This window comes from Lepidochelys olivacea (genome assembly GCF_965140295.1).
Source record: "Lepidochelys olivacea isolate rLepOli2 genome assembly, chromosome: 1".
Lineage (NCBI taxonomy): Eukaryota > Metazoa > Chordata > Testudines > Cheloniidae > Lepidochelys > Lepidochelys olivacea.
Window position 1 is genome coordinate 279,201,247 of NC_140411.1, and position 14,465 is coordinate 279,215,711.

General features: G+C 38.3%; 1 protein-coding gene across 2 annotated transcripts in view; it reads right to left on the minus strand.

Annotated features, from left to right (window-relative positions):
• The window catches only part of METTL25 (methyltransferase like 25), a gene marked incomplete at its 5' end in the record, with an annotated part of 99,196 nt that overhangs the window by 84,109 nt on the left and 622 nt on the right, over positions 1-14,465 (minus strand). The gene's annotated exons all lie outside the window — the stretch shown is intronic.

Sequence of the window (14,465 nt, forward strand, 5' to 3'; positions counted from 1 at the left end):
AAGAAAAGCCCATGAGGAAATCAATAATTCTGTCTGCAAAGTAAAGTTTGAATGGTTCCACACACTAAACAATAAGGAGAAACAAAAAATTGATAGCTGCTCATTCAGTGAGCACTATAATCTGTCTACTGAATAAGGTAGGGGTCCTGAGGGAAAAAATATATGTGATCATGAAATTAAGGACTGTACTATAAATTAAGGATACGATTTAGTCGAGGTGGTCAAGGATTCTGTGACTTTACTAGACCTCCATGACTTCTTTGGCTTCAGCTGTCAGTGGCTATAGCTGGGGCTGTGCCCCCTTCTCCCTTGACTGTGGCCAGAGCTGTGTGCCCCCTGTCATGGCTCTGCGTGCCCCCTTGTGGATGCCCCTGGGCCTGTGCCCACCCCTGTGGTAATGGGGCTCAGGCAGTCAGTCCACCCATGGAACTCCAGCTGTCATTTCTCCCCCGACTCCTCCCCCAGCCCTCCCTCCTTGGTTATTTTTAGTAAAAGTCACAGACAGTCATGGCTCTCGTGAATTTTTGTTTAGTGCCCACAACCTTTTACTAAAAATAACCATGACAAAATCTTAACTTTAACCATAATTTATACACACAAGACGGCCATATTAAGGTTTCGCAGGCAACCTTCATTCTGGCATTTTCTAACTTTTGAGTGCTTATCTTTGCAAATTTACGAAACTTCCTTTAATGTTGTGTGTGTAATTATATATAGATTCCAATAGCATTCCTCATGAGAAGTTTGTTACAAAGGGACATAAACAAAAGTGCTAAGCAGAAAGATGTATCTAACTTTCTTACCAGTTCCATGATTAAGTGTTTATTTTCAAAAAAGAAAAGGAGTACTTGTGGCACCTTAGAGACTAACCAATTTATCTGAGCATAAGCTTTCGTGAGCTACAGCTCACTTCATTGGAGGCGTCCACTTTATGCAACCGATGAAGTGAGCTGTAGCTCACGAAAGCTTATGTTAAAATAAATTGGTTAGTCTCTAAGGTGCCACAAGTACTCCTTTTCTTTTTGCGAATACAGACTAACACGGCTGCTATTCTGAAACCTGTTTATTTTCAAGATTTTATGCAAATATTTTCCCCACACCCACTATCAGTCATTAATTAATGATCCTACAGCACTTTGAAAATGTAACACGCTAAATAAAAGTTAATTATCATAACTAAAAGTTATATTATAAAAAATAAATCTATATCATTTTACTAGAAGTTGCATAATAAACAGCACAAGCACTACAAGAAGGGCCAGCACATGTGCACTGTTTGGTGCACATGTGCCTAGAAGTCTTGAGTCTGCTTTGTAACAACATTAGCGGCAAAAAATAGAATTTTGAACAAATCTAAAATAATCTACCAAATTCAAGAGGCAAAAGCTTTGAAGAAAACCTTCAATTATTTGTTACAATCCTGTTATTTTAGAATAGACAAATATCTTTTTAATAAAGGCCAGATTTTGCTACTCTTCTCTCACCCTGAACCGTACCTTACTCTGGACTCAAATGCCATGAGCTTTGAATCTAGGGCAACACATAGTTGTGCTGCTCCTGGAGTTTACTGGAAGGCAGACTGTGAATCTGAAACTCAAACTGCCTTAGGGCTTCCCCCGGGATCTCATGGATAATGCTGGCACAGCGTTTATACCTGACACAGCATTCTTCCCCTGGCACACAGGTATAGCCACCCTGACCTGCTCCACTCACCTGTACAAGGGGAGGAAGTAGCATTCCTGCAGAGGCTATTCTCTTTACTGAACTGCTACTCACAATCTGTAAGCCCCCTTACCTCTTTTCATGACCGCACAAGTCATGACACAATTTGATCCACTGAAAGCAGTCCCATTGATTTCAGTAGTTTTACTTGGGGAGCAAGGTACTCCCAAGACATGACTACAGGTGGCAATAGGTGGCCCTAGTAAGAATAAATATTCTGACAGGCTATAATCAGACTATCCACTTTTAAATTGTTTCAGTAGCTGTCCTTATAATTTTCATTCTTTATTTTTCTACTTCAAAATTAAAGAGTGCTTTTTGCATTACATACATGACTTTGCTTGTTTTGTATTATTGAGGCAAATCAGTGATCCAATAATTTGCAAATAACAAAACTTTATGCAAGATGCTGATATAGTCTGAAACAAAAAAACAGGAACACGAACATACAGAAATACTGAAACAATGTAAGGAAGAATGTCAAAGGTTCATTACAAAAAAAAAAAGTCAATACAAGTTTTTTTTACAGGAAGAAGAGGAAATTAGATTTGTGCACTCTGAAATCACAGAAGGGAAATAAAGAATCCTTCTGATACCTTCAAATCAAACAAAACAGGACAATCTAATATCAGAGAGGTGAAGTAATCAAACGCTTGTTTGCAATGTAATGGATGACTCCTTTACTTCAAAGCTTGGGGAACTATAAAAGGACCTGGATACCTAAGCACAGACATATTTCTGCTGGGAAGATGTGCTGGGAGAAACAGTCACAGCTTGAGCTGTCGCAGAACTAATACATTTATGTTATGTAAAATCTGCAACTATTGTGTAATTAACTTTAGGCCCAGCATGAAAAGACTTTTGCCCAGCAACCAGAGCAGCCATGTATTACCTAACAATCCTTTTGTTTGGTGTCTCTCTGTTCTGTAAAATGTCAGTAAATTCTTACTTTAGTTTAAAATCAATTTAGTTAAGATTATTGTTAAAACTGGAGTAGTTATTGTAACTGCTGGAACAAAATAGCAATCTGTACTCAAGGGATGCACAGAAAGATGAAAGGAAGATGGACAAGGGCATGAAGAAGGCTTGAATCTTCCTTTCTGAGCCATGCCACAGACGGATTAGTGGCACCAGAAGTTGGCTCAAGCAGTTCATATGACCAGGAATCAAACACTACACACACAGATACTCTTAAAAGATTATTTTGATTATTCCTCTGTGATAAGAATGAAAACATTCATAAACGTAGTGTTCAATATACTAGAGATCCAGCTATAAATGAAAAATTATGTCAGTGTGTTGGACTGAGTGCTACTACACAATACATCATAAATCTACTAGTACAGTATTTACTTTCACTGTGAAATTGCACAATAACAGTTATTTCATATTTTACAAAATAACACACTTTTATATTTAAAAAAAACAAATGTAATTTCTAGGGCTGACAAACAATTAAAAAATTTTTATTGCATGATTAATCACACTGTTAAACAATAATAGAATACCATTTATTTAAATATTTTTGGATGTTTTCAACATTTTCAAATATATTGATTTCAGTTACAACACAGAATGCAAAATGTACTTTAGATTTATTTTTGATTACAAATATTTGCACTGTAAAAGAACAAAAGAAACAGTATTTTTCAAGTCCCCCATTACAAGTAATGTAGTGCAATCTCTTTATCATGAAAGTTAACTTACAAATGCAGAATTATGTAAAAAAAAACCCCACGTATTGAAAAATAAAACAATGTAAAACTTTAGAGCCTATAAGTCCACTCAGTCCTACTTCATGTTCAACCAATTGCTCAGACAAAAAAGTTTGTTTACATTTGCAGGAGATAATGCTGCCTGCTTCTTGTTTACAACGTCACCTGAAAGTGAGAAAAGGCATTCGCATGGCACCGGCATCACAAGATATTTATGTGCCAGATGTGCTAAAGATTCATATAAACCTTCATACTTCAACCACTATTCCAGAGGACATGCATTCATGATGATGATATGTTCTGCTCGATAATGATCCAAAACAGTGCGGACCAATGCATGTTCATTTTCATCATCTGAGTCAGATGCCACCAGCAGAAGATTGATTTTCTTTTTTGGTGGTTCAGGTTCTATAGTTTCCGCATCGGAGTGTTGCTCTTTTAAGACACTGAAAGCATTCTCCACACCTCGTCCCTCTCAGATTTTGGAAGGTACAATCTTAAACCTTGGCTAAAGTGTTGAATCTATCTTTAGATATCTCATATTGGTACCTTTGCGTTTTGTCAAATCTGCAGTGAAAGTGTTCTTAAAATGAACAATATGTGCTGGATCATCATCCGAGACTGCTATAACATGAAATATATGGCAGAATGTGAGTAAAACAGAGCAGGAGACATACAATTCTCCCCCCAAGGAGTTCAGTCACAAATTTAATTAACACATTATTTTTTTAAATGAGCATCATCAGCATGGAAGCCTGTCCCCTGGAATGGTGGCCGAAGCATGAAGGGGCATACGAATGTTTAGCATATCTGGCATGTAAATACTTTGCAATGCCAGCTACAAAAGTCCCATGTGAATGTCTGTTCTCACTTTCAGGTGACATTGTAAATAAGAAGCGGGCAGCATTATCGCCTGCAAATGTATACAAACTTGTTTGTCTCAGTGATTGTCTGAACAAGAAGTAGGACTGAGTGGACTTGTAGGCTCTCAAATTTTTCCTTATTTTGTTTTTGAGTGCAGATATGTAACCAAAAAAAAAAGTCTACATTTGTAAGTTGTACTTTCACAACAAAGAGATTGCACTAAAGTACTTTTATGAGGCGAACTGAAAAATACAATTTCTTTTGTTTATCATTTTATAGTGCAAATATTTGTAATAAAATAATAGAAAGTGAGCACTGTATTCTGTGTTGTAATTGAAGTCAATATATTTTAAAATGTAGAAAAACATCCAAAAATATTTAATAAATTTCAGTTATTATTCTATTATTTATCAGTGCGATTAATCATGGTTAATTTTTTTAATTGCAATTAATTTTTTTGAGTTAATCGTGAGTTAACTGCAATTAATCGACAGTGCTAGTAATTTCTCTCTACTTTCTCTCTACACTGTTGGCCAGAAAAAATCAGCCCTAGGTTTGTTTCAAGGAGTGAAACTATACATGATTCTTTTTGTTTCCTTATCAACATTACTGAATAAAAATATGTATTTTTAAAATAAAGGTTTATTCATTTAACTTATTTTCAATTCCCCGGGACTGAATGCAGAATTCCATTAAATTCACACAAATCCACAAAATAAGTATAGCCAAAAGCAATAAAAATTGCATAGAAATCCTTAGGTTTAATACAGTACAGACAACTCACTAATCTGTCAAGCAAGAGATCCAGATTAAAGGTCGGGGGAGTCAACAACCAAGGCTACAGGCCAGCAATTGTTGGGAGTATGACAGAGATTGAGTATTAAATCTCAAACTGCAGAGAGATTTCTCTACTAGCCAGCTGTTCATCAGTGTTGCCAGGAGGAAAAAACTACAACCTGATTTTCCTCTCGGGGAGGAGGTGTTCCAATTTTGTTTCATAGACATTATTATGTTTTAAATGTTACTACTTTATATTGTAAAACTTGTGAAAATTCCAATCCAATCTAATATTATATATATAAATTTATTTATCTTAGAATTAGATTTCTTGCAGACTAACCAACATCCAGTAAATTTCCTTTCAGCATTTTGATAAACCTGGCATATACAATCATGAGTTATAAAGACAAGGATTCCAATAATAGAGTCTTTTTTAGCCATTACTATATTTTTTAAAAAAATATGTTGGTCTCAGGACAATTATAAGAAACCTTTTTCCCACACAATTTATTTCTTCCATTCATTTGCGTATAATAATCCAAAATTAACTAACCATTTTTAAAAAAATATAGATTTTTAAGTCTTTAGGCTATATTTTAAAATACTTCTTTAGCATATGCAAAATGAATAAGAAACAAATATGAATAAACTTTCATCTCTGTAACATATACAGTAACTCCTCAGTTAACGTTGTAGTTATGTTCCTGAAAAATCTGACTTTAAGCAAAACGATGTTAAGCGAATCCAATTTCCCCATAAGAATTAATGTACATAGGGGCAAAAAACTATATTCTATATCTATCTCTCTATCTATATATATATTATATACACACACACACACACACACACACAGAGTATAAGTTTTAAACAAACAATTTAATATTGTACACAGCAATGATGATTGTAAAGCTTGGTTGAGGTGGTGAACTTAGAGGATGGAAGAGGCTGGGATATTTCCCAGGGAATGCTTTACTACTAAATGATGAACTAGCATTCGGCTGAGCCCTCAAGGGTTAACACACTGTTGTTAATGTAGCCTCACACTCTACAAGGCAGCAGGAATGGAGGGAAGGGAGACAGCATGGCAGACAGACACAGAGACACACACCCTGTGCGTGGGACAGGGAGAGGGAGAGAGAGAGAGAGATGTGCATTGCCCCTTTAAGTAAGCTGACTCCATTCTAAGTATATTGCCTTTAAAAAAATCAGGAAGTTGAGACAGCAGCTGCAGCCAGCATGCTCTCTCTGTCCTGAGCCCTGTCCTGTCCCCACCCTGCTCTATATGGAGAAGGGGTAAGCGGGAGGCAGAAGTAGGGGGGAGAGGGACACCCTGACATTAGCCCCCCTCTTCCCTTCTCCCCTGCACAGCAAGCAGGAGGCTCCCAGGAGCAGCTCCAAGGCAGAGGGTAGGAGCAGCACATGGCAGCGGGGGGAGGGACAGCTGAACTGTGGCAATTGGTAGCCTGCTGGGCGGCTGCTGCACAGGGAACTTAGGGCAGCGGGGAACTGATAGCGGGGCTGCGGGTCCACCCTGGTTCCAAGCCCCCACCAGCTAGCTGCAACAGGCTGCTCTTCCGGCAAGCAGTGGACAAAGCAGGCGGCTGCCAAACAACTTTATAAGGGAGCATTGCACAACTTTAAATGAGTATATTCCCAAATTGATCAGCAACATAACAACGAAACATATAACATATGCTGAAAACACATTTTGGTTTCTGAGTGATTCCTTCTGCAACATCTGGCTAGGTAGAGGTATTCCTTATCTTTTAAATATACTGGTTGCTAACATCAGTAAATAAAATTAAAACTTGGGGAAAATATGTCCTTTGTCGTTACAATGGTACTGTTACTCTTTCCTCCCCTCAAACAGGAATAATAGCATAGTTTGAGAAAATAATTTTACTATAATGAATCTATGAAAACAAGAAATTCTTGTTAACTACGGATCTATGCATTTCTTTAACAATGTGATGGGAAAGATCACACTGACTAAAACACATCTGTATTACCATCCTAAACCAAGCATTAGTGACTGAGACATTTTTGTTCTTTCTACTAAGGGCAATTCAGCTGCTGATGAAGATTAGATGAAATATTTGCATTTAATCTGGGGAAGTGAAAACAATTGCAAGTTGTTATCTATAAATAAATAAGGTAAATATATATTGCCCACTTATGCTCAGTGACCTATTTTGTATAGGTTCATCTGGCTTATTTCATAGTAATATGTGAAAGCTCTAAATAAATAACTCCAATGTATTGGAAATGCATGCAATGAACTCATTATAGAATTATCTGTAAAATAGTCATGTCCTTATTGTGCCAATGTTAACCTCAAATAGAACTTGTTAAATGCATCCAACTATCCATTTCTGCATCATTTTTACTTAATTAGGCAGAACTATTTGGGGGGGGGGGAAAGGCTTTTCGATGAATATAGGAATTCACCTCTACCCTGATATAACGCTACCCGATATAACATGAATTCGGACATAATGCAGTAAATCAGCGCGGTAAATCAGGGGGATGGGGCTGCGCGCTCCGGTGGATCAAAGCAAGTTCGATATAATGTGGTTTCACCTATAACGCGGTAAGATTATTTCCCGAGGATAGCGTTATATCGCGGTAGAGGTGTACCAAAATACAACACTCCCTCTGATTTCTGCTTTTGTATTGTTAAAAGGTATGTTTCCAAGTATACACTGAAATAAAAGGAACTAAGACACTGTAATATTACTTAACTTCGTTGAATACTATTATATCACTAAATAATATCTGCAGGACAACAACCATAAATATTTAGATCATGTAATATTAGCATGCTATCATCTGTATACATAATCCTAACAATTTAAATTGTTATTTAGCTGGCAGCTAAAAACAAAACAAAACCCAATTATATCAAAGACAGTTGAAATGTTTCCTCAAAGTAGAGAATCGTACTGCATGTTGTTTTGAAATGTCACGAAGGTGGGAATTTCTCAAAGCATTTTAACTTTAAGATTACCCACCACATGAAATCTAGAATGCCCATTAACCAGTCAGCTCATGCACCTGTAGCTAGGTCTTCAGGCAAACAGTAAACATGCCAAAAAGTTAAAATTATACCATGAGTATTTGAGCAGTTTACAGTATAAAAATGCAAAATAATTGGTTACAGACTTTTTAGAAAATCTCTGTCTAACTTTACAGTCATCTAAATCAGTAGTTCCCAACCAGGGGTCCGAGCAGGTTTCCGGGCGGCCTCCAAGCAGGGCCAGCATTAGACTTGCTGGGGCCCAGGGCAGAAAGCCGAAGTCCCACTGCATGGGGCTGAAGCCCAGGTCCCTCAGCCCTGCCACCCTGGGTTGAAGCTGAAGCCTGAGCAAGGTAGCTTCATGGTGGCCCCTGTGGCATGGAGCCCCAGGCAATTGTCCTGCTTGCTACCCCCTAATGCTGCCCTGTTTTTTATATGCAGAAAATCAGTTATTGTGGCACAGGTGGGCTGTGGAGTTTTTATAGCACGTTGCCCAGGGAGGGGTGCTCAGAAAGGAAAAGGTTGAGAACCCCTGATCTAAATCATGGCTAGATAAATGAGATGTAACTTGATAAATGTCAGATCTTAGATGCATGAAAAATAGAGCAGGTATTCTCTATGTCTAAAATTGGATCTGAATTTATGTAAGCTACATGAAATGAGGGTTACACACTTTATATGCTCTTTATATGAAAATCTGATCTGTATGGAAATTACATGGGAATGTTTTGTGCCAGTTTTCAAAAATGCAACCTTTTACTTTGCAGAAATATTAGAATTTTTATTAGCAATCTTTACTTGGTGTAGAGAATCCATTTTGCTGAATCCACTCTCAGTGTTGCCTTTAAATTTCATTTAGTGTCCCCTTATTATAAGGCAATTTAAATAAAAACAGTGGGTGCATGAATAGTTTTCTACATGCCATTCATCTTATACAATTTGGTGATTCTGTACGTATAGTCAGACCTGAACTTCTCATTAACTCTTAGAAGGTGAAGGTTTTGCCATATGTAATGGGAAACCTAATTTTATCCAGATTTGCAATAATGCATTTTGGATATATAACCTCAATGTCACATTCCTTTGCACATTGAAAGTATATCCATTCCCTGAACCAGTACCTCTATAAGTTACAGTATTTTATACACCATAACTTCACAGTTTGTTTCCCAAACTAAATAAGCATAGTCTTTTAAATCTTTCATAATACTGAATAGCTACTATACATACTTTCAATCATTTTCATTTCTCTTCTCCATTCTCTTTTTCTGTTTATCTTGGGTTTGAAATAATATGACCAATACTTAACACATTATTCAAATTGAAACGAACCATCTATTTAAATAAACGCATTACCATATTTTCTGTTTTCTTCTCCATACAACCTTTTATTCACTTAAAAAAACCCAAAAACACTGATACACATTTCACAGATATCTTCACGGAGAAATCCACAATGATGCCTGGATCTTGTACTTGAGAACTTGCCACTGGGCACATCTATTATAAATTGTTCCTTCCAATTCATAATTGTCTACAACTTCATCAACTAATTTTTTTAGACTCAAATGGAGTTCCCAATAGTCCTCCCTAACCTGAAATAATTTTGAATCATCAGCATATATCACCACATAGCTATTACCTCATTTTCCAGATTGATGATATGCTGAACAGCAGTACTGGTCTCAGTACTGATGACCAAGCTGCTCTTCTCCCTGCTACAATTCCATCTCCTCCATTTGGCTTTTCCATCCCTCTCTGAGATGCCATTATTTACTGTTTTCTGGTTCCTTCTCAGTTTCTTAGCTTGAATGTCTGGCTCTCTTTCTTCAGTCATCTCATCCTTATATTTTCATTATAATGACTGATCAGACCTCACTGCTTCTTGCATCTTTTCATTAACCGGCTGTTTGATTTCTCTCTTTGGACTGATTCCCCCACTCACTCTCTTGACCAGATCATTAAAACATTTTCTGCTCATTTCTTAGCTTTCAAGAGTTTTGAAAGAATTCCATCAGGAGCACTCAGAACTATTAAAGTTGACATTTAACAATCTTGGAATACTTGGGAATTCTCAGGGGCTGGAAATAAAAGCTAATGCACCAATATTTAGAAAGGGTAAATGGGATGATCCAGATAACTACAGGGCCAGTTAGATTGACAATGATCCTAGAGAAAATCATGGAAAGGATGATACAGGATGCAATCAGTAAAGAATTAAATGATGATAAAAATAATTCCAATCAACAATGGTTTTACGGAAAATAGGTGTTGTCAACTAAACTTTTTTTTTATGAGAGCATCAGTTTAGTTGAAAAAGGTAACTGTTGACATTATCTATTTAGATTTGTATAAGGCTCGTTACTTAGTACTGCACACCATTATGATAAAAAGTTATACATACTCAGTGTAGCATATTAAATGGATTAAAAACTGGCTTACTGATAGATCTCAAACAGTAATTGTAAATGGGGAATCATCATACAACTGGGGCATTTTTTGTGGGATCCCACTAGGATCTGCTCCTGACTCAATCTGTTCCTAGTCTACTATCTTTATCAGTGAGCTGGAAGAAAACATAAAATCATTGGTGGTAAAGTTTTTCATAGGACACAAAAATTGGTGGATGGTAAATAAGGATAGGTAATAGTTATAGAGAGCAATCCAGATCACATTGTAAACTGGGCTCATTTGAACAACACGTGTTTTAACATAGCTAATGCAACATCATACATGTAGGAATCAAAAATACAGGGCACACCATAAGATGGGAAACTATATTGGAATGCAGTAACGATAGGGATTAGTGTGAGCTAACAGAGTGAATACTGTCCTTGAATGTATAAGCAGGGGAATACTCAGTAGATGTAAGAATATCTTATTACCATTGTATATGGCATTAGTGAGACCACTATAGGAATTCTGTGTCCTGTTCTGGTTCACACTTTGAAGTGTCCACACTTCGAAAAGGATGTTGACGAATTAAAAAGAGTTCAGAAAAAGCTACAAAAATGGTTCTAGGTCTGGAAAACCTGTCTTGCAGTGAGAGATTAATGAAGCACAATCTATTTAGTTTAACAAACGGCAGGAAAATTAAGAGGTGACTTGATCACAGTCTAGGATCACAGTTTATATGGGGGAAGATTAAAGAGCCTTCTACTGCAAACAATCAAGCAAAGGAAAGAGTAACAAAATTTAGTGCGCTGGAAGAAGTAGTAGAAAAAATAGACTAGAAATAAGGAACTTTTTTTAAAAAAAAAAAAGCACACTGAGGGTAATTAATAATTGGAACAATTTAGCAGGAAGTGTGGTAGATTCTCCATCACTTGAAGTCTTTGAATCAAGATGATATGTCTTTCAAAAAGACATGCTCTAACTCAACTAGAAGTTCTGGTATTCATGAAGAAATTCCCAAGTGAAATTCTGTGGCCTATGTTATTCTGTGATGGGGCAAATGGCCCACAGTGGCCAATAAAGGATTAATAGAGCCCTAGGGAGGTTGCATGAAAAGCAGCCAATAGGAGAGGGGCTGTGAGGAGGGGCAAATCAGGGCCCAGCAGGGCCATATATAAAGAGCTTCAGTGTCAGTAGTCGTCTGGAGCAGGTGACAACACTGTAGAACCATGAACAGCTTAGTAGAGGCAGGAACCCACAGAGAAGAGAAGGAGCTCTGGACAGGCTGCTAAGACTGAGGAGGATGCTGTGGCTGTGGGGAAATGGCCCAGGGAAAGGCAGCGATAGTAGAGGTGCAGCAGGAGGCTGCAATCCACAAGAACCGTAGGCTGGGACCTGGAGTCGTGGGTGGGCCTGGGTCTCTCCAACTCACCACTGGGGAAGTGGCAGGACAGTTGATGGGAGTCACCACTGGGGAAGTGGCAAGATAGTTGACTGCAGTTGCCACTAGAAAAGTGGCTGGACAGTCACTGATGAAATGTAAATCCATTGGGGGTGTTCATATGCTAAGTTTACCATTTGAAGGCCAACCTTACGCTACATTGGTGGATTTTTTTCAAGAAGCAGACAAATGGAGAAAAATTGCCACTGACAATGGGTGCATTTTTACCTGCTATCAGGACGGCAAATTATCAAGCAATGGAATGGCTCGGGGATAATTGAGCATGTCCAAAACTACTCTCTTCTATCGGACTTGTATGGGTCCTGGAGAATGGACTCATCACACCAGTTATCTGTGAAATACTATGTATTCCCAAATGAATCCTTCGACTAATCAAATGGTCATGTGGAAAAACCAGATGCTTCTCACCCTGTAAACATATGGCCAGCAGCCTGTCTCATACAGAATTGTGCAAGTGTGGTGTGGATAAGAATTAATGTGACAGTGTGTCTAGAAGTGGTGCCAGAGATGGAGACAACTATAATGATTACTTTGTTGAATAAATGTTTTCAGTCCTACATGTCAAGGCTAACTTTCCAAGGATTACAAAAGATCAGTGTCTTTTTTTAATATGTAAGCAATGCATCCCTGTTTCAAAGTATAATTTACAAAAAAACATGCTTTTTAAATGTTTTCTTCTAATATAGATCTACACAACTGTTTTAGGTTTGTTGTGTTTAATACCATTGTGTTTGTGGGGAAAAGGAGCTTTCGAATGATACCCAACTCAGCCCATTTCCAGTGACACTGTATTATCCAAATTTCCACCAACCAGGGGCCCGGACCTGGAGGGGGAGGCAGGCCTGGGCAGTGAGTCCCCCTGCCATGCTGCAGAGGATGATACCATTGAAATTATGAGTCTGTAGGTTTTTATGAACCAAAGGACATCTCCCTGACCTTTCTGCCTCTAACTTGCCCACAGAATAAGACTTTACAACATTATGCTCCCGGACTACGTACTGCTGCTGCTTTTAACTTTGCGAAGCATAAAGAGAAAGTTACCAAAACTCTGATGAGTTTCACGGATGCTATTCAAAAGATTGTGGGCTGCATATGTGAACCTCACACTGCTGCTGTCTGAGAAAACTACAAGCAGCGGGAGGAACAGGCTTACTGGGTAGGACAACCCGAAAATGGAGAGTGACAGAGAGTATTTGCAAAGGTCCTGGGGGGATGAGTAGAATAGTGGACAAGACCCGCCCCTAAAGCAGATCTTCTTCCCCAGTGACTATAAGGCTTTGCAGAGCGATGAGAGAATAAAGGTCATTCTACTTTCCAGAAGCTAGAGAAAATGAGCAAGGCTTCAAATTTTTCAGGTAACTAATGTCTAGAGGCTGATACCAATGATGGCACCACAAGCAGGATCTAGGGTCAGTCCCCTGGAATTCCAGCTCCTGGGTATAGCTAGGAGACTGGGCTTCCCACCAAGATCTCATTTGTGGCCCTTCCCAATCTCTCATAGTTTGGGCTGGAGCTGTAGTATCTTGAAAGCAATTAAAACAAGTTTAAACCTGATACAGAATCAGACAAAGAGCCATTGACTGAATTTGAGAAGGATGACTAGATCTGAGGCACAAGAAAAGAAAATGATTTTACCTAAACAGTGTTGGATGATTTGAAGACAGGAGCAGTCAGGAGGTTGAAAAGGTTACAGTAACCCAGTACAAGACAACAGAGATGTGAATCATCATTTTAACAACTTCAGCATATATAATATCTCATTAAGCCAAAACTTCTGTTTGAGCATCAGCATCATGGATGAAGTCAGCACAACTCCAAGAATAGTGTCAGTTAGTTAACTGCTGCTTCACAGCCAGCATGAAAACTTGTTAACCTTAAGTCCCTTAAAAGTATTATTATTTATCAATTGCTGCACCAGTAAGATGGAGACAAAGAGTTACTGCTATATTCCTGTTCAGCAGCCTAGGCGGCCCTGGGTACATTATCACTACAAGTCTCCTTTATGAATACAAATGTTATCTCTAGAGTCTGTTACTGCATGTCCCATCGTATTTCCAGGAGTTTCCTGATTTACTTTCTTTTCAAACAGCAGCAATCCTGAAAGTACCTGCTGCTTTTGAGGCAATTTGTGATGTTGCATAGCAAGGCGATGAAATTTTGAACATGCTAGTATAACATGGCACTGAAAAACTGTCCAACCATCTTACAATTCATTGAGATTGTCCCTCTTGCTGCGGCAGGTGGGGCAGTGATGTCCCTGCAGCCTGACAACACAGCGTGGGATGTCCATTCCGCAGCCTCACGCTGTGCAGTGCCTCTCCTTTGATGCCGCGGAAGGAGCACTGCCAACCACAAGCGATCAAAAATCATGAGCTTGGCTTAAAAATCACGATCCTTTAAACAATAAATGTGGGGTTCCTCTAAACTTGGCCATCTGGTGTCTGAGCTTTTAGTACATGCAAGTCCCGTGGTCAAACTTTTCTCGCAGTCAGGAGGGCTACAGGCATTTCTT